The sequence below is a fragment of the Peromyscus maniculatus genome, chromosome 5 (assembly GCF_049852395.1).
Source record: "Peromyscus maniculatus bairdii isolate BWxNUB_F1_BW_parent chromosome 5, HU_Pman_BW_mat_3.1, whole genome shotgun sequence".
Taxonomy (NCBI): Eukaryota; Metazoa; Chordata; class Mammalia; order Rodentia; family Cricetidae; genus Peromyscus; species Peromyscus maniculatus.
In genome coordinates, this window is record NC_134856.1 from 142,332,904 (window position 1) to 142,352,772 (window position 19,869).

At 41.4% G+C, this 19,869-nt stretch overlaps 1 pseudogene across 1 annotated transcript; it reads right to left on the minus strand.

Annotated features, from left to right (window-relative positions):
* Window positions 1–6,384: 6,384 nt before the first annotated feature.
* On the minus strand, window positions 6,385–7,743 carry LOC102922583 (protein CTLA-2-beta-like; annotated as a pseudogene). The gene is made up of 4 exons (XR_013051706.1): window positions 7,611–7,743; window positions 7,193–7,315; window positions 6,985–7,095; window positions 6,385–6,682 (listed from the first exon to the last, which is right to left on the minus strand). The product of XR_013051706.1 is annotated as a protein CTLA-2-beta-like (transcript).
* Window positions 7,744–19,869: the final 12,126 nt, after the last annotated feature.

A 19,869-nucleotide genomic window follows, 5' to 3' on the forward strand; every position in this document is an offset into this window, starting at 1 on the left:
CACCATAGACAGAGTAAACAAAATATTTCATGATGAAACCAGATTTAAACAATACCTATCCACAAATCCAGCCCTACAGAAAGCACTAGAAGGAAAAATCCAACCTAAAGAAGCTAAACACACCCATGAAAACTCAGGCAATAGACAATCCCATACCAACAAATACCAAAGAAGGAAAACACAACACGACCACAAAAAATAACAGGAATTAACAATCACTGGTTATTAATATCCATCAATATCAATGGTCTAAACTCACCTATAAAAAGACACAGACTAACAGAATGGATAAGAAAACAGGATCCATCCTTCTGCTGCATACAAGAAACACACCTTAACTTCAAAGACAGACACTACCTCAGAGTAAAGGGCTGGGAAAAGGCTTTCCAAGCAAATGGACCTAAGAAGCAAGCTGGTGTAGCTATCCTAATATCTAATAAAATAGACTTCAAACTAAAATCAATTTAAAGAGATCGGGAAGGATCCTATGTATTTATCATAGGGAAAATCCGACAAGATGAAGTCTCAATTCTGAATATCTGTGCCCCAAATACAAGGGCACTGACATTCATAAAAGAAACATTGCTAAAGCTTAAATCACACATCAAACCCCATACACTAGCTGTCATTATAGAGCCTTTGTCCAGTGACTGATGGAGGCAGATGTGGAGATCCATGGCCAGACACCAGACTGAGTTCCGGGAATCCAATTGATGAGAGAGAGGAGAGATACTGCAGGTGAGGGACGTTGAGATCATGATGGGAGGATGTGCAGAGATGATCGGTCACACTAGTAGAAACCCATGGACTGTGGATTGGTGGCTGTGGAGCCCCCATGGGACTGGACTAGGCCCTCTGGACACGGAAGACAGTTGTTTGGCTCAAACTGTTTGGGGGGCACCCAGGCAGGGGGATCGGGATCTGTACCTGGTCTATGGGCAAGCTTCTGAAGTCCGGTGCCTGTGGTGTGACACCTTGCACAGCCTTGGTGCAGTGGGAAGGGGCTTGGACCTGCCTGGGCTCAGTGTACTGGGCTCTGTTGACTCCCCATGGGAGACCTCGATTTAGGGGATGTGGGGATGCAGGGTGACTTGGCAGGGAGGGCTGTGCCGTGGGAGAAGGGAAGAAGGGGGATCTGTGGATGGTATGTGGAGTGAGTAGAAAATTTCTTAGTAAAGAAAAATGAAAGAAAAAGAAAAAAGAAAAGCTGGCAAGAAACAAGCTAAGCTAAGGCTGGGCATTCATAAGTAAGAATAAGCCTCCATGTGTGATTTATTTGGGAGCTGAGTGACAGGCTCCACAAAAGAGTAAATAATAAGCAACAACAACCATTTTTCTTCCTAACACCAGAATGGACCCCTCCATCAAGCTATTTCTTTCATTGTTCTCCCTCTCCATCCCTCCCCCATCTCATCCATCCTGATCCCTCATGTTCCTATTCCCCATCCCTTCCCCTCTATCCTCTCCTCACCCCCAGTTTACCCAGGATATTTCGTCCATTTCCTCTTCCCAGGGTGATCCATGTGTCCCTCCTAGTGTTGTCATTGTTACCTAGTGTTTCTAGTGCCGTGGAATGTAGCCTGGTTATCCTTTCCTTTACATCTACTATACACTTATGAGTACATACTGTGCTTGTCTTTCTGGGTCTGGGGTACCTCACTCAGGATGTTTTTTCTTTTCTAATTCCATCCAATTGCCTACAAATTTCATGATGGCATTACTTTGTTTTGTTTTGTTTTGTTTTTACCACTGAGTAATATTACATTTTATAAATGTACCACATTTTCTTTATTCATTCTTTGGTTGAGGGGTATCTAGGTTGTTTCCAGGTTCTTTCTTTCACTTTCTATCCTAACTAATCTTCAACTCCCTCAGAGACCCAAGAAGGAAATAATATTACCTAGCAAAAATAAAAACAGGAAGTGCATGCAAGCAACTTCCAAAAAAAAAAATGTGAGTAGACAGAAACAGTCAGCTGCCTGGACAGTCATGCAAGATTGTCATGCAAGATTTCTCCACAGCGTTGGGGCATCATCTTCAGCCTATAGGCTTAGCATATCTGACAGACTCATGTGAACTAGGATGTACACAAGGTCAACAGTTTGACCTCACATTGGTGAGAGCAGTCCATGTACCAGAAACACTTGAATTCCACTAGTGTCATGCCATGATCCAGGATCTTAAATTCTGGAAATTGTTCATGTTTTTTGAGTTCAGCTGTCCATTCTTCTTGGCTGTGTGTGTGTGTGTGTGTGTGTGTGTGTGTGTGTGTGTGTGTCTGTCTGTCTTCATCTCAGCAGCCCATTCTTCTCCATATCCCTCTATTAAATGCCAGTCTACTATTGAGAGGTGTGAGCTTAGTTACTCTTAAAGAATAACTGTTTCAGCTGCCGTTCTACTGCACATCAGAAGGATCAGCCCACTGCCTGTTCAGCTACCTTCGAAGAAAAGGGCATGGTACCTTTTCTAGCTTGCAAAGGCCAGTTCAGGGATGGTGCCATATTGTCCTGGCCTCAGAAGATGCCTTTTGATAAAGCCACAACAACACTTGTCTTGGCAAGAATCAGACCTTTGTTTCGTGTCCTGTCTGTCCATTTTGTCCTGTTTGTCAGCAGCTGATTAAAAGATACTTTGTTGTCCAGTGGCTAATTTTTGCCACAATGAAAGTTAACTCCATATGTAGTTTCTTCAATGCCCATATTTTCTCTGAAGTAGATTGGTATTGCCAGGAGACGACATGTCTCATAGTCATAACAAAAAAAGAAAAATTTTCTAAGTTATTAAAACATTTCAAATTCCATATTCTGTAGATCTCTGAAGGGTTTGGAGATGACCTGTCTTCTAAAATATATCTGCTCAATCTTGAAAACACATCTAATATGGCTACAAGTTCTATTGTAATGTCTAACTACTAACTTTCATTTCTGTATATCCTAATAGTTGGTAGAATCAGCAAATTGCATTACATTGTTAAATGAATGGTATAAGTACAATATCTTAAACAAGATTAGAAATATACATACAGCATTTTCTAACAATATCAATTTCAATATATATATATATATATAAATATATAATTTGTGTACAATATAAAACAATCCAATCCAATGTAAAGTATTTAAAACTAGTAATGATGATATGTGGATAGGAGAAGCAATTTCAAGAGGTTTGAGGAATGTCAGATGTTTTGGATGTGGAAAGCAAGGACATTTGAAAAGGGACTGTAAACAGGGCATTCCTAGAAACAATGTTTCTTCAAGGAACAATGGCAACAGAATGCCCCTTCCCTCTGGAGTATGCAGAAAGTGTGGTAAGGGAAAACACTGGACCAACAAATGTAGATCAACAAGGGACAGGCAAGGTAATACTTTGCCTTGGTCTTCAGGAAACTCTCAGAGGAGCCTCAGGCAGGCCCCCACAACAAATCCAGTTCAGACCTTTCCTGCAGTGGTAGAAGAAACCCGTACTCAGAGCAATTAAATAACCAAATGCCTATTCAAATAAACCAGGCTACATAGGGTGATGAAACAGCTGAGACAGAGAGGACAAAAAAATGCAGGAGAAAACATGAAAATTTTTTTGGCAAACTTCTATAAATGAACAAAGACCAAAATTAACGATAAAAATAAATGGTGTTTTGTTGTCTGGTCTGGTAGACACAGGTGCTGACATGACCATAATTGCACCAGAATTTTGGCATCCAATTGGCTTCTTCAGGAGGTAAACATTCAACTGTTAGGAATTGGAACATTATCTCAAGTGAAACAGAGTGCAAGATGGCTCAAATGTATCGGTCCAGAAGGACAGAGAGGAAAATTAAAACCATATGTGGCTAACATAGCTATGAACCTGTGGGGTCGAGACCTGTTGCAACAATGAAATATTCAGATTAATATCCCTCCAATCTCAGAAACAAATCATAAACTAGCACATGTTTCTGAGAGAAATATTAGAAACTATTATTCTAATGAGTTGTCACCAGCCATCCATATTATATAAGAACAGGGCACAACAACTGATGATCTTCCAAAGACACTAACAACTCTACCTTTAAAATGGTTAACAGACAAGCCTGTATGGGTTGAGCAATGTCCTTTAACAACAGAAAACTCCAGGATTTAGAAGAGCTGGTAGAAGAACAGTTAAATGCTCAGCATATTGAAGAATCAACCAGCCCTTGGAATTCTCCTGTATTTGTTATTAAAAAGAAATCTGGTAAATGGAGAATGGTAACAGACCTTAGAGCAATTAACAAAGTAATTCAGCCAATGGGCTCTTTACATCATGGAATTGGTAGGAAAACATATGGAAATGGAGATTATGATGTTCAGCAAATGAAACCAGGGTATTAAAGACAAATAGCATGGGTATTGTGATGTGTTGGACCTGGATTTCAGTGTGTGTGGCAGAGTGGCAGAGGTAGGTCATTAAATGAGAAGGGGGACACTGAAATAGAAGAAAGGCATCATAAATTTAGGAGACCAAGAAAGGGGTTTGTTGATGGTGAATACATTTAACCAAAGGATAGAAAAATGAGAATAGGTTATTAAATACCCTGCTGTAGGACACAGAGCTGGGCAGTAGCTGTAGTCCAGCCTATAGTGCAAGATATTGTCTGCAAAGGTGTAAGGGCTGATTTCTGTTTTGGGAGATGTATTTGTCTCATGGTTTTCTGGCATACAACTGGCACCATGAGGAAAGCAGGGTGGACTGACCTGTATACAGCTTTGGGAAGTCAGTATGAACAACTATGCATATAATTCAGTTATATATTATACACATATAATACATAAGTAACATCTGTTCTGTGTTCAAGAGGTCAATCCTGGTTGATAATGCTCAATCACAGAGAAGAACTATAACAGTTGTGCAGCTGCTACTGCTGGGGTTTGAATGTGAACTACATCCCACAACCTCACAGGTTTCCCCTAGCTGGTGATGAGGCAACAGGATATGGAACAGGAACAGGGTGAGATGGGGATACCAGAGATTAATGTAGGAAAGGCAGCAGAAGAGATATGACTGGAACACTCTTAGACTACCTTCTAATGGTCCTAGAAACATCTGGCTATTTCTTATCTTATAAATGCTCTTTCTTATAACTATCCATATGTGTTTTTAAAAGTCATTGTTGGAACTTAAGATCCTGGAAATGAAAGAGACTCTTATACAGACTTAAAAACATGCCTGTAACAATGGGAGAGTCACGGTGGATTGGTTGTGGAACCTTTAAAGTATTCTGGAAAATTGCTCTCCAGTGAAATGAGTCCCCAGAATCAGTGAAGAGAAATGGATGAGTTTAACATCCCAAAGTGCCAAGCTTTACCCAAAGGTGTCTGAAAACCACTTGGTGTAATATGTGAACAACTGGTTCCATAAGCATGAAAATTCCTAAATTTGGTGAGTCATGGATTCTGAGAGACGTTGAAGAGAGGCACTTGTTTTCAGGTCAGAGCATCTGCAAGCAGGCGCTGACAGACCCCTCATGGAACTGACTAGCAGGGGAGTTCACCAAAGGTGGTGAGACCAGAGCCATGAGATATCCACCAAAGAAAGCTAAACATATGGCAAGAACCAGTCCAAGAGCTTAGAGTCTACATATCCTACAGGAAACATAGCTGAGGTGGTTGGCTGACACACTCAGCCATGGAATTTAGTATATGGTTCTTTTGTTTTGGACTTGTTATTCCTTGTTATGTCCCAATCATTCATTTTGGAATGGAATTTTAAACTCTGTGCATTTGTCTGTTGGAAGTCTGTAATGTGCTGTTGTTATGTTAACTTCAAAAGGTAGTCACAGGTAATGACATTCCTTAGGTCTTCTGGAGATTTGAACCCTTCTGAAACTGATGACTTTTGAGGTTGGTCTGAATGTAATTGCAGTAAGAGACATCCATGTACCTTTTTGCATGACTGGGCTCTGTTGGTTTATGAAAGGGTCACTTGAGCATAGACTACACTCCTGTCACTCAGACCTCATCCTTTAGATGACTTCTATGTGGTCACAGCACAGCTAGTGCAGATCACTGATACAATCATATAAAATGAGATCCATGGTACAGGATCAGGGCACTGGGAGAGAGGGTGCCATCTCTGCCTGACTAGATTTCTAGTTACTAATTATATTTTCAGTCACCATTTATACTTGGTCAATCCATGTGAATTAACAAGCTGGAATCCCAGAAAATTACTTGTCTACTTTCAGATCATTCCAGATCAAGCCCAGGAAGCAGAGCTCAACCAAGGATGGGAAACAGACTCTATAATGAGAGAACTGACACGCCTTCTCCTAGAACACCTTCCCACAGACAGGTATACCTTCAAGCAGAAGGTTTTAACAAAATAAAATCTTACTGAAACAAAACCAGAAAGAAAGCATAATACTACAATTAAAATCAAGCTTTAATTTTAAGATATAGAGATAAACATTGTTAATATTCTATTAGTGTGAATATTCATGGTAGTTCACATCACAGTGTTGATATTAAATGAATTCAGTGTTTCATTCTACACAGCACATGCTGGACAATGTGATGGACTCCTGTTCCTTCTTCCCCCAGTCCATTCTTTCAGCATCATGCAGCTCCCATCTTGGCAGAAGGCTCCTGAGGCAATGACAGAATGATTGCTTTACTCCTAGGCTATCTTACTGTTGACAATCCTGCCCCTCCTGCTAATCCAGCTGGAAGAAAAGCACATATCACACTGATTAGAAAGATTGCAGCACAGTGGCTTTCTCACAGTACCTTCCCTGAAGCCTTTTTCCTTCATGGTCACCATACTTTATGCCCAACTACAGTACCCCAATCAAGAAGAAAGGGTTGTCATCAACAGCCTAATATAAACTCTCTCCACACTTCATAGAACAGAACACTTAGTCAAACAGTGAAACTCCAGTTGTTCTACAGCTGACCTCAGTGAGGACTTCATTTTCTCCTTGGCTTCCTGTGGGCAACTGAGGGTAGGGATGAGACACTGTCTTACCTAATCCATCACAGATGCCACATTGCTGTTCTCTTCTAAATTCTTAGATTTAGGCAAATCTCTTGTAGACTTTGATCTTCCACAGCAAATGGTCAAGAATTCCTCCCGTGTCTTCATGGAAAAGCAAATAAAACATTGAACTCCAAGAGACTAAATGTAAAGACCTTTCTTGAACAAGCACAGAATTAATAATCCATATCTCACTCACCATGTCGCTAAATCCATTCAGGCCCATAGTGAAACTTGTCTTTCCCTGCTCATAGTTTGCATTGTGATTCTCAATAAATTTCTTATTCTTTTCCCACACTGCTCTTCTGTGTCCTTCTTCATCCTGGAAATGAACACAATAGATAGTATTTTCTTCTTATTAACTCCACATACAAGCTGACCAAATGGAGTGTAGCAACAGGTAAAGAGGAGCCATGGAGAGGGATCTCAGGACACCACAGCCAGCCATTCTCCATACCCAGAGGATTAGCAAAGCTGGCCACCTTGAGTTCATAGTGCATGTCTTAAGCAAGTCTTCAGTGATGGCTGGCCTCTGTGGCCACATTTATGCCTACAGACCCCCAACAGCAAGGGCCATTCTTTCTGAAATCCCTCTGGACAGTGACCATGTTACCAACCGGGCTGTAGGATTTTTTTAAAGTTCATCTTCCATTCCTCCCATTCAGCATCCAAACTGGGATCACGTGGTAGAGCAGCTGAGGCCATTCTCAAGCAGTAGGAAAGCACTAATGAGGTCACAAAAACCCAGGGAACAAGGACTTATTCAATACCAAATGGTCAGCCCTGAAAACCTGCAAAGAAGTAATGTTATACATACTGATTAGTGAGAGGGTGCCCTCTGGTGGTACAAAGGGTAGCTAGGAAGCAACGGGAAGCCAGCTCCGAGCTGGGGTGAGGCAGGGTACCCTTGGAGAGTGTGGGTGCATAAGTGGGGGCCTGCTCCCCCTGGTAACTCCTCTTGTCTAACTGGGGATTTGCCAAGGGTCCCAGCTCTTAACTTCTGACTTCCCACTTCACCATTCAGCTCTGAGTTTTGGGACTGCCAGTGGCCTCCTCCCTGGCCTGCACCGGAGCCCCCACAACCTGCTGCATCTTGCCAAGCCAGAACTGTCCAATAAGAAAGGGCAGATCCTGCACCACCCCCTTTTTCTTTGTATTCATAATTGTAGCAACAATGAAAAAAGAGGCCAGATTTTTAAATGAGTCAGGAAGGGTATTTCTGAGGTTGTCAGAAAGGAAAGAGGGGGCATGCGCAGGGAGGGGAGGGGGCAATTATGTAATTCTATTATTATCTTAAAGCAATAACAATAACATCAACAACAAAACTAAAAAAGAAAACAAACAAGAAAATAAAGTAAAACAGAACCTTGAGCAAAAAGAGAAGTCAAGTTGCCAGAGCAAAGTTGTGAGGATGTTTTTGGAGCATGATTCCGAAGGATCCAGGGCCTGTGTACCTTGCCTGTCTCAGCTCCCTCATGGAGTGCTGCAGCTTCTGCTCAAAGGTGAAACCAGAACTGTGCTGTCCAGACCCCACTAAGGGCTATTTACAAAGGAGGCTTGTGGTGCAGGAGCAGAGCAGCCTGTGGCTCCACCCTTTCCTCTCTGGAACAGTGCCTAGCTCTTCCCTGAAGCCTCAGCCTGGCCCACAGAGTAAAGTCATAGGCTAGCTTGACTAGTGAGTCAGGCTCCCAGGCAGGAAACATGGTTCTGGAGAAAAACTCCACTTCCAAGCTGTGTCTTACAGAATGTGGCTTTTCTGAGAATCCTAAGACTCAGGGATGGCCTGTTGTGAAAAACTGAGGTTTCAAAACAACAGAATTGTGGGAGGATGCACTCAATGGGGATAGTTTTTGCATGCCACAGCCCTACCTCAGATTCCACACCTGTATGGAGAACATATGCTAGCCTAGGAACTGTGAAGGCGCTGGAGACAGCACATCATAAACATCAAGGGGGGTGTTTCTGTCTGTGACTTCCTTGCCTGAAACTCAGCCTGTGACAGACAGGAGCATCTTAGAGAGGATGAAATAATAAAAGGAAAACAGAGATGTTAGAGAAACTTGTCATTCAGCCTGACATCAGTGTTTCACAGCTTTAGAAAAAGCACTGGAGCTGTTCAAACTAAAGGAGTGAATTTTAGTATCAGGGATACCTGCCTCAATGAGGGCTAACCTGTAGGTGAGATTCTGATATGGGGCCAGTATTGGGTGAAAGAGAAACACCTATTAAGGTGAGCTCAGTGAGAACAGAAATCTTCTGACAAGAAATCTGCCATAGTGAGGAAAAAGGTCCTTTACTCTTGATTTTCAACAATAAATCAAACCCAGTAAAAGGGAACAGGAAATGTACTCACGGACTCAAAAGGAATTATGGGAAATGGAGTCTGAATGGTAGCTCATAACAGCTGGCTGGTATAGAGAAATGCATTCTGGGAAAAGTAGTTTTTCTGCCAAAGATGTTGATAACTGCCAGGAAAAGCTGTTTGTTTGTTTGTTTGTTTGTTTCAGCTTGAAATGAAGTTTGTTTCCTAAGCATTGCTAGATAGCTTAGATTTATTTCCAAAAAAGCTGAGAGCAAACAGCTTGCCTCACAGGGTTAATTAAAAAAAAAAAAAAAAGCTTATGAGATTGAATTCTGTTTAAGATTCCAGAGAAACATTGGTATCATTAAAAAATACTCACAGTATACTAAAAAAACAGATTTTAAAAGATTAAGAAGGAGGAAAACCATCTGAGAATTTGTTGAATGTGAGCTCCAATGGAAAGCTAAAAAGAATTGGATCTTGGAGCTGCTCAGTCTTTGACCAGGGAAGGATCTGAGATAGAGGCTCCTTTCATAAAGTGCCTTATATTGCCTAATAGCTACGTAGAGTGTTTTTTTATGGTAGCTGGAAGGCAAAGAGCTATCTATAATGTTAGTGAAATCACTTAGAAATACATTAAGCTTTCAAGGCAAATAGTCTAGCAAGGGAACCTGCTGATTAGTGCAGGTTTAGAACTCCAGTCCAACTTAGACAAGGTTTTTCTTCTCATTCTCTTTCTTCCTTTTTGAGTGCGATACCTAACAGTTTACCTTTATTTCCATTTTCTAAATGACCTCCTGGGCTTTCATCTTTGCATCGGCTCTGTGTTTCTTATTTAATAAGACGGTTACTTCTACATTTGGCACCCAGCGTGGCAAGAAACCATTAAAAACCGCTTGGAGCCAGGTGGCGGTGGTGCACGCCTTTAATCCCAGCACTCGGGAGGCAGAGCCAGGAGGATCTCTGTGAGTTCAAGGCCAGCCTGGGCTACCAAGTGAGTTCCAGGAAAGGCGCAAAGCTACACAAAGAAACCCTGTCTCGAAAAAACCAAAAAAAAAAAAAAAAAACCACTTGGCTTGGCTTGGCGGTAGGTCTGGTTTCCCGCCTGGGCAGCCCAGCTCCCTAGCTCGGGCCCAGGTCAGCTTGGGTCTCAGGCCTGACTGACCATAGCCCCAAGCAGTTACCTGCAGCTGAGGGTACTTGCTTAAAGCCAATGCTACAAACTGAGGCCTGCCCTGCCCCCACCTGTAATGCCAAGGCACATGGTCAGAGCTTAAGGAAGCCAGAGCCCAGGCTTGACTCTGCTCAAGAGGGAACACGTGCCTGAATTTAGCTTTTAGCCAGAACTTGTAGCTATACCTTCTTGTGCTCTCTCTCTCTCTGCCTCTCCCTCTCCTCTCTCTCCCTCTCCCTCTCCTCTTCTGTCTCTGTCTCTCTCTGTCTCTGTCTCTCTGTCTCTCTCTCTGTCTCTCTCTCTGTCTCTCTCTGTCTCTCTCTGTCTCTCTCTCTGTCTCTCTCTCTCTCTCTCTCTCTCTCTCTCTCTCTCTCTCTCTCTCTCTCTCTCGATTCACACCTAGGACACTAGGTGGCTGTTTTGAAATTCTCTCGGATTTCTACTGCAGCAATTAAGGGTAAGGCTATTAGCTCTGACCTCTTGGGCTTTCATCTTTGCATAGGCTCTGTGTTTCTTATTTAATAAGACGGTTACTTCTACAATACATAGCTACAATTCTCTCAAACTTGCATCTTAACACCTAGAAGAGATTTTTAAAAATTTTCTTAACATTTAGAAGAGGTGTTACATTATCTTCTAATAAGACATAAGGCAAGAGAGCTACTCCCTGTGTGTTTGTCTTTATATAGACTTCTGTTCTGCCTTCTCATTGGTTGTAAACCCAACCACATGACCTCCTCATTACTGCCCATCTCTACAGACCTCCAGGTCTTCTATGGTTGGTATTGAGATTAATGGCATGTGTCTCCATGCTGGCTGTATCCTTGAACACACTAGATCCGCCTAGCTCTGCCTCTCTCAAGCTGGGATTAAAGGCGTGCACCACCTCCACCCAGCTTCTGCCATGGCTTGCTATTAGCTCTTATCCCAAGGCAACTTTATTAACATACAAATAAAATCACATTTCAGTACAAATAAAATATCACCATAATGTATAGCAATATTTATGTTACAATTATGTTAACCTGCTAATGATGAAGCTAAGGGAGACTTTAAGTTTCATGTGGTTGCATCAAGAGGTTTTTTTTTTTTTTTTTTTTTTAGAAAGGTCTTGATGCAGCTAAGACTGCTGTAGTCATCTTCGACCAATTCCAAAAGGGAAATTATCATCCTCTACTTCTTCACTGGAAATTGTGAAAGCTATGGAAATTGCTGTCAGCTCTTAATGGGGAATTTTTTTCTTTTAAAATATAAAGAAGGGGAACCTGTTGGAACCCATCTAGGTTTCCTAGTGACTGTACCCAGTCAGACTGCATAAGATGTTGATTGGACCACAGGCCTGAGTATCAGGTTTTTATAAGGGTCTACACTTGGCTGAGTCTGGCTAGGGGAAAGTCCTTTGCCCTTCCCCTTGGCATTGCTATGAATAGCCCTTGGAATAAAGCTCTGGCCTGATGGATTAGGATCCAGGCCCTCTTGAGGCTATCCTGTATTTTCTATCTTTTTATCTTCCCTCTATACTTCTAAGGAATATTCCTGCTGCTTCTACTTAAGAGTACTCTGGGGGAAAGTGGGGGTGGGTGGGATGCCCCCTCCACATTCTTCTACATGTTGACCTCCAGTTATGCCTGTACAATTTGTTGAAGATGCTTTCTTTTCTCCATTGTACAGTTTTAGCTTCTTTGTCAAAAATCATGTGCCCATAGGTATTGTATTTATGTCAGGAACTTTGTTTTCAATTCCCTTGGTCTACGTGTCTATTCATATGCCAATACCAAGCTGTTTTTTTTTTTTTTTTTAAGATTTATTTATTTATTATGTATACAGTATGTATGACTGCAGGCCAGAAGAGGGCACCAGATCTCATTACAGATGGTTGTGAGCCACTATGTGGTTGCTGGGAAATGAACTCAGGACTTCCAGAAGAGCAGTCACTGCTCTTAACCTCTGAGCCATCTCTCCAGCTCCCCAAGCTGTTTTTATTACTATAGCTCTATAATAGAACTTGAAGTCAGGGATGGTGATGCCTCCAGAAGTTCCTTTATTGTACAGGATTGTTTTGTCTATCCCATGTTTTTTGTTTTTCCATGTGAATTTGAGTCTTGTTCTTTCAAGGTCTGTGAAGAATTGTGTTTGGATTTTGACGGGGATTGCATTGAATCTGTAGATTGATTTTGGTAAGATTTCCATTTTTAAAAACTATGTTAATCCTACCTATCCATGAGCATGGAAGATACTTCCATTTTCTGATATCTTCTTCAATTTCTTTCTTCAAAGACTTAAAGTTCTTTTTATTCAAGTCTTTCACTTGTTTGGTTAGAGTTACCCCAAGATATTTTATACTCTTTGTGGATGTTGTAAAGGTGTTGTTACTCTGATTTTTTTCTTAGCCAGTTTATCATTTGTATATAGGAGGGCTACTGGTTTTTTTTTTTTTTTTTTTTGGTCAATCTTGTATTCTGCCACATTACTGAAGGTATTTATCAGCTGTAGGAGTTCCCTGGTAGAATTTTTGGGGTCACTTATATACACTATCATAAGATCTGCAAATAGCAAAAGTTTGACTTCTTCCTTTCCAATTTGTAACCCCTTGATCTCCTTTTGTTTTCTTATTGCTCTAGCTAGAATTTTGAGTACTATGATGAATTGATTTGGAGAGAATGTACAGCCTTGTCTTGTTCCTGATTTTAGTAGAATCACTTTGAGTGTCTCTCCATTTAATTTGATGTTGGCTGTTGGCTTGTTATATATTGCTTTATTATGTTTAGATGCATTCACCTGATCTCTTAAGACCTTTATCAGGAAGGGGTATTGGATTTTGTCCAAAGCTATACCAGTATCAAATGAGATGATCATGTGTTATTTTTTCTTTCAGTTTGTTTATATGGTGGATTACATTGACATATTTTCGTACGTTGAACCACATCTGCTTCTCTGGAATGAAGCCTACTTGATTATGGTGGATGATTTTTTTTTAAAATGTATTCTTGGATTCAGTTTGCAGTATTTTATAGAGTATTTTTGCACCATGTTCATGAGGGAGATTGGTCTGTAATTCTCTTTTTTTGTTGCATGTTCATGTGGTTTGGGTATCAGGGTAACTATAACCTCATAAAAAGAGTTTGACAATGTTCCTTTTGTTTTTATTGTGTGCAACAATTTGAGGAGTATGTTATTAGCTCTTCTTTGAAATTCTGGTAGAATTCTGCACTGAAACCATATGGCCCTGGGCTTTTTTTGTTTGGGGGACTTTTAATGACTGCTTCTATTTTCTAAGGATTTTAAAGTCTATTTAAATTATTTATCTGTTCTTGATTTAATTTTGGTATATGGTACCTATCCAGAAAATTGTCCAATTCCTTCAGAATTTCCAATTTTGTGGAGTACAGGTTTTCAAATATGACCTAATGATTCTCTGGGTTTCCTCAGTGTCTGTTGTTATGCCCCCATTTCCATCTGTGATATTGTTAATTTGGATATTCTCTCTGCTTTTTAATTTGGATTAGGGTTTGTCTCTCTTGTTGTTTTTCTCAAAGAACCAACTCTTTGTTTCATTGGTGCTTTGTATTATTATTTTTATTTTTATTGATTGTAACCCTGAGTTTGATTATTTCCTGCCATCTACTCTTCCTGGGTAAGTTTGCTTCTTTTTCTTCTATGAGTTTTCAGGTGTGCTGTTAAGTCACTAGTGTGAGATTTCTCCAACTTCTTTATGTAGGCACCTAGTGTTATGAACTTTCCTCTTAGCACTGCTTTCCTTGTGTCCCATAAATTCATGTATGTTTTGCATTCATTTTCATTTATGCCATAGTGATCAGATAAGATACAGGGGATTATTCCATTTTTTGTAGCTGTTGAGATTTGCTTTGGACTGAGTATGTGGTTCATTGTAGAGAAGGTTCTATGTGGTGCTGAGAAGAAGGTACATTCTTTTGTGCTTGGGTGAAATGTTCTATAGATGTCTGTTAAGGTCATTTGAGTCATAAAAAATCTCAGGCCTGGTAGACCTGTCCAGTGGTGAGAGTGTGGTGTTGCAGTCTCCCACTAATCATGTTTGGGGTTTGATGTGTGATTTAAGCTTTAGTAAAATTCTTTTACAAATGTGGGTGCTCTTGTATTTGGGACATAAGTGTTCAGAATTGAGACTTCTTGATGGATTTTTTCTGTAATGAATATGTAATGTCCTTCTCCATCCCTTCTGATTAATTTTACTTTGAAGTTTATTTTGTTAGGTATTAGGATAGCAACACAAGCTTGTTTCTTAGGTCCATTTGATTGGAAAATCTTTTTTTTTTTTTTTTGTCTTTATTAACAAACGGGATATCCAAGGCCACTACATAGAGGAAGGATACAGGACGGAGAGGGGCTACTTGCTGCTCACACTATATACAGATGCAAGCAAGGGGGTAGAAGGGGGAGCTCTGAGCTCTCTCCCTCCAGGGAAGGGGAGAGGCTGGGGGAGGGTGGGAAAGGAGAAATGTTTTGGCTGTGGGGTCCCTCCTCCATTCCCTGGGGCCTGGGGGGGGGGGGAGGGGAATCATTAAAGTGCTTTCAGAAAATGAGGACCTGGTCCCTGCCCCTGGAGTGGCTGGTGACACCCCCCCCAGAACCCAGGGCCCAGTGACCCCCCTCCCCAGAGTCTGGTACATTCAAGGGGGGAGCTGGCTCCCCTGGCGTGCAAATAAAGGGGTACAGGGCCCTGCTCAGTCAGCAGCAATGGGGTACGGGGGTCCAAGCCCCAAGCACTCTCCTCTTGAGAAAAGGGGAGGGGCAAGTCCCACTCAGTTCCTGGTGAGGGGAAGCTGTGCCATCCCCCAGAAGCTGGGGACAGGCACAGTTTTGAAAACATGTTGGGAGAAAGGATGGTCACGTGATCACAAAAGCTTCAGGGATCAGAGGTCACATTCCCAGCAGGCTCCAGTGAATCAATCCAGTAAAAGCAAAAGCCCAAGGCAGGGCGGGTTAGGGGAGGGCAGCCTGGGTAGTCTGGCTGTGGGGAGAGCTGGGTCCTTGTCGGGGAGCCCCAGCCCAGGGGCCTGGTCACCAGTTCATGATGCAGTGGAAAATCTTTTTCCAACCCTTGACTCTGAGGTAGTGTCTGTCTGTGAAGTTAAGGTATGTTTCTTGTATGCAGCAGAAGACTGGATCCTGTTTTTGTATCCATTCTGTTAGCCTGTGTCACTTTATAAATGAATTGAGTCCATCGATATTAAGAGATATTAATGACCAGTGATTGTTAATTCCTGTTATTTTTTATTTTATTGTTTGTTGTGGTTATGTGTATGTTTGCCTTCTTTGGGATTTTCTGGTGTGAGATTATCTATTGCCTGTGTTTTCGTGGGTGCAGCCAACTCTCTTGGCTTGGAGTTTCCTTCTAGTATTTTCCATAGCAATGATTTTGTGGATAAGTATTGTTTAAATCTGGATTTGTCATTAAATATCTTGTTTTCTCTGTTTATGGTGATTGATAGTTTTGCTGGGTGTAGTGATCTGGGCTGGCATCTGTGATTTCTCAGTGTCTGCAAAACATCTTTCAGGACCTTTTGGCTTTCATAGTCCTCATCAAGAATTGAGGTGTAATTCTGATAGGTCTGCCTTTATATGTACTTGGCCCTCTTCCTTTGCAGCTCTTAATTTCTTATATTTATACTGTATGTTTAGTGTTTTAATTATTATGTGATGAGAGGACTTTTTTTTTTTCCCCCAGTCTATTTGATGTTCTGTGAGCTTCTTGTATCTTCATAAGTATATCCTTCCTTAGGTTGGGAAAGTTTTCTTCTATGATTTTCTTGAATATATTTTCTGTGACTTTGAGCTGGAATTCTCCTTGTTATATCCCTATTATTCTCAGGTTTGGTCTTTTTATGGTATCCCAGATTTCCTGCATGTTTTGTGTTAAGAAATAGTTGGATTTAACATTTTATTTGATCAATAAATCTATATCCTCCACCATATCTTCAAAACATCTGAGATTCTCTCTTCCATCTCTTGTATTCTGTTGTTGATGCTGGCATCTGTAGTTCCTGTTCATTTACTCAGATTTTCCATTTCCAGAATTCCCTTGTTTTGTGTTTTCTTTCTGTCTTTTTTAACAACGACTTGAAACTCTTTTTTTATTCAAAGCAGCAGGAAAGAGGAAAGCATTTGCAGGTTTATTGCACAGCACTTTAGTATGTATTGAATGCACTATTCCCAGGTCTTTAGCTGTACAATATTTTAGGAATAGTTACAGACCCAGTGTTTTGTTTTGTAAATGTAGAAACATGTATTTTATTTATAACACATGTTAGGCAAACCATTTCTTTCTTTCTTTTTTTTTGGCTTTTTTTTTGCTTGTTTTTTGTTTTTTTGAGACAAGGTTTCTCTGTGTAGTTTTGGTGCCTGTCCTGGATCTCACTCTGTAGACCAGGCTGGCCTCAAACTCAAAAAGATCTGCCTGGCTCTGCCTCCCGAGTGCTGGGATTAAAGGCATGTGCTGCCACTGCTTGGCCAGGCAAATATTCTTTCTGCTTTAATCTTCCAACTTATTTTCTATTTTTTTCTTAAGACTTTTTTTTAATTCATTTTACATACCAATCACAGATCCCTGTCTGCTGTCTTTCTGTACACTGTAAATATATGTTGTTCTCATTGGTTAATAAATATGCTGCTATGGCCTATGGCAACACAACTTAGAAGCAGGTGAGAAATCCAAGGAGAGAGACAGGAAAGAGAAAGGCAGAGTCTGGAGAGAGGCCAGCCCGCTGCACAAGGAGCAACATACCAGCAGACCAGTAAAGCCATGAACCACATGGTGAAACATAGATTAATAGAAATGGGTTAATTTGAGATATAAGAGCTAGCTAGCAAGAAGCCTACCATAGGTCATACAGTTTATAAATAATATTAATCCTCTGAGTGATTATTTTCTAAACAGCTATGGGACCTCAGGGTTGGGCAGTGAGAGAGCAAGACATACTCCATTTTAAGGGAAACTTCATTTCTAGCAATATTAAGATAAAAGCTGAACCAAATTTCAGAGACATAAATACCCAGCTAAGACTCAAGTCAAGTGACCCCCCCTCCCCCGGGTGGGTAGGCTGCTGGCCAAGAAATAGCTAAAACAAAGGATTAATCCATGAAAGTCTCCAATAGTACTGGGAGAGTCTCCAAATGTATTCTGTCTTCTGTAGTTCTTCTCTTGGCTAAATGTTCCTGTTAACTGAAGTATGACCCTGAAATGCAAAGGCTTGTATCCCCTAGCTTACGGCTTTTCTCTTTAAAAATTCTTCACTCTGAGAGCTCAGGGCTGTCCTCCTTCACCTGGCTAGCTAGTGTATTGGACATGGACCAAGCCCGGGCTTGCTTGTTATTAATAAACCCCTTTGTACTTGCATTGGATATTGGCTCTGTGGTGGTCTTGCTTAGGCATCTCGCAGCACAGGCACAACAGCAGAACTAGAGAAACCTAGCTACACCTCTCTTCCCTCATCTCACCCCTCCAGCCTTTCCTCCCTACAATACCCCATTCCCTCCTACAAGAAAGTAAGGCCTCCCATGAGGAGTCAGCAGAGGCTGGTACATTCAGTAGAGGCAGGTCTAAGCCCTTCCCCCTGTCTCAAGGCTGTGTGAGGTGTCCCACCACAGGTAGTGGGCTCCAAAAAGCCAGCTCATGCACCAGGGATAAATCCTGATCCTACTGCCAGGGCCCCCTAAGCAGATCAAGCTACACAATTTATGCTTGTGCAGAGGGCCTAGTTCAGTCCTGTGGAGGCTCCACAGGGTTTGGTCTAAATTTTATGAGTACCCATTAGTTTGGTTTGGTTGTCTCTGTAAGTTTCCCCATCATGATCTTGATACCCCTTTCTCATAGAATCCCTCTTCTCTCTCTTTGACTGGACTTTTAGAGCTCAGCCTTTTGTTTGGCTGTGGATCTCTGTATCTTCTTCCATCAGTTATTGGAGAAAGGCTCTATGATGATAGGGTATTCACTGATCTGATTACTGGAGTAAGATAGTTCAGACCCCCCCTCTCCACTATTGCTAGTAATCTAAGCTGAGGTCATCCTTGTGGATTCCTGGGAACTCCCTCGCACCTGGTTTCTCCCTATGCCCATGATGTCTCCCTCTATCATGGTATCACTTTCACTAACCTCGCATTCCATCCATGTTCCAGCTGGACCATAAGCTTCCCTTATGATCTCATCCCCCATCACTTACTCCCCACTGCCCCCCCCATCTCCAGTTTACTCATAAAGATCTCATCTATTTCCCCTTCCCAGAGTGAACCATGCATTCCTCTTTGGGTCCTACTTGCTAGCTAGCTTCTCTGAAGTGGTGGGTTGTTTTCTGGTTATCCTTTGCTTTATATCTAGTATCCACTTATGAGTGAGTACATATCATGTTTGTCCTTCTAAGTCTGGGTTACCTCACTCAGAATGATATTTTCTAGTTTCATCCATTTCCTTGCAAATTTTATGATGTCACTGTTTTTTTATCTGCTGAATAGTACTCCATTCTATATATGTACCACATTTTCTTTATATATATATATATACATATATATATATATACATACATATATATATTTATTTATTTTACAATACCATTCAGTTCTACATATCAGCCATGGGTTCCCCTATTCTCCCCCTCTCACCCTCTCCCCTTACCCCCAGCCCACCCTTCATTCCCACCTCCTCCAGGACAAGTCCTCCCCCGAGGACTGTGATCAACTTGGTAGACTCAGTCCAGGGAGGTCCAGTCCCTTCCTCCCAGACTGAGCCAAGTGTCCCTGCATAAGTTCCAGGTTTCAAACAGCCAGCTCATGCCATGAGCACAGGACTTGGTCCCACTGCCTAGTTGCCTCCCAAACTGATCAAGCCAATCAACTGTCTCACCTATTCAGAGGGCCTGATCCAGCTGGGGGCCCCTCAGACTTTGGTTCATAGTTCATGTGTTTCCATTCATTTGGCTATTTTTTTTTAATAATTGAGTAAAACTGAAATTTATTATATGCCACAGTCGTCCTAGGGACCTCCATGCTATATATATAGCCTCTATGGTTCTATGGGTTGTGGTCTGATTGTTCTTTATTTTATATCTAGAATCCACCAATGAGTGAGTACATACCATAACTGTCTTTCTGGGTTTGGGTTACTTCACTCAGGATGATTTTTTCTAGTTCCATCCATTTGCCTGCAAATTTCATGCTTTCATTGTTTTTCTCTGCTGAGTAGTACTCCATTGTGTATATGTACCACATTTTCTTAATCCATTCTTCCGTTGATGGGCATCTAGGTTGTTTCCAGGTTCTGGCTATTACCAATAGTGCTGGTATAAACATAGTTGAGCATGTATCCTTGTCGTATGATTGAGTATTCTTTGGGTATATGCCCAAGAGTGATATAGCTGGGTCTTGAGGA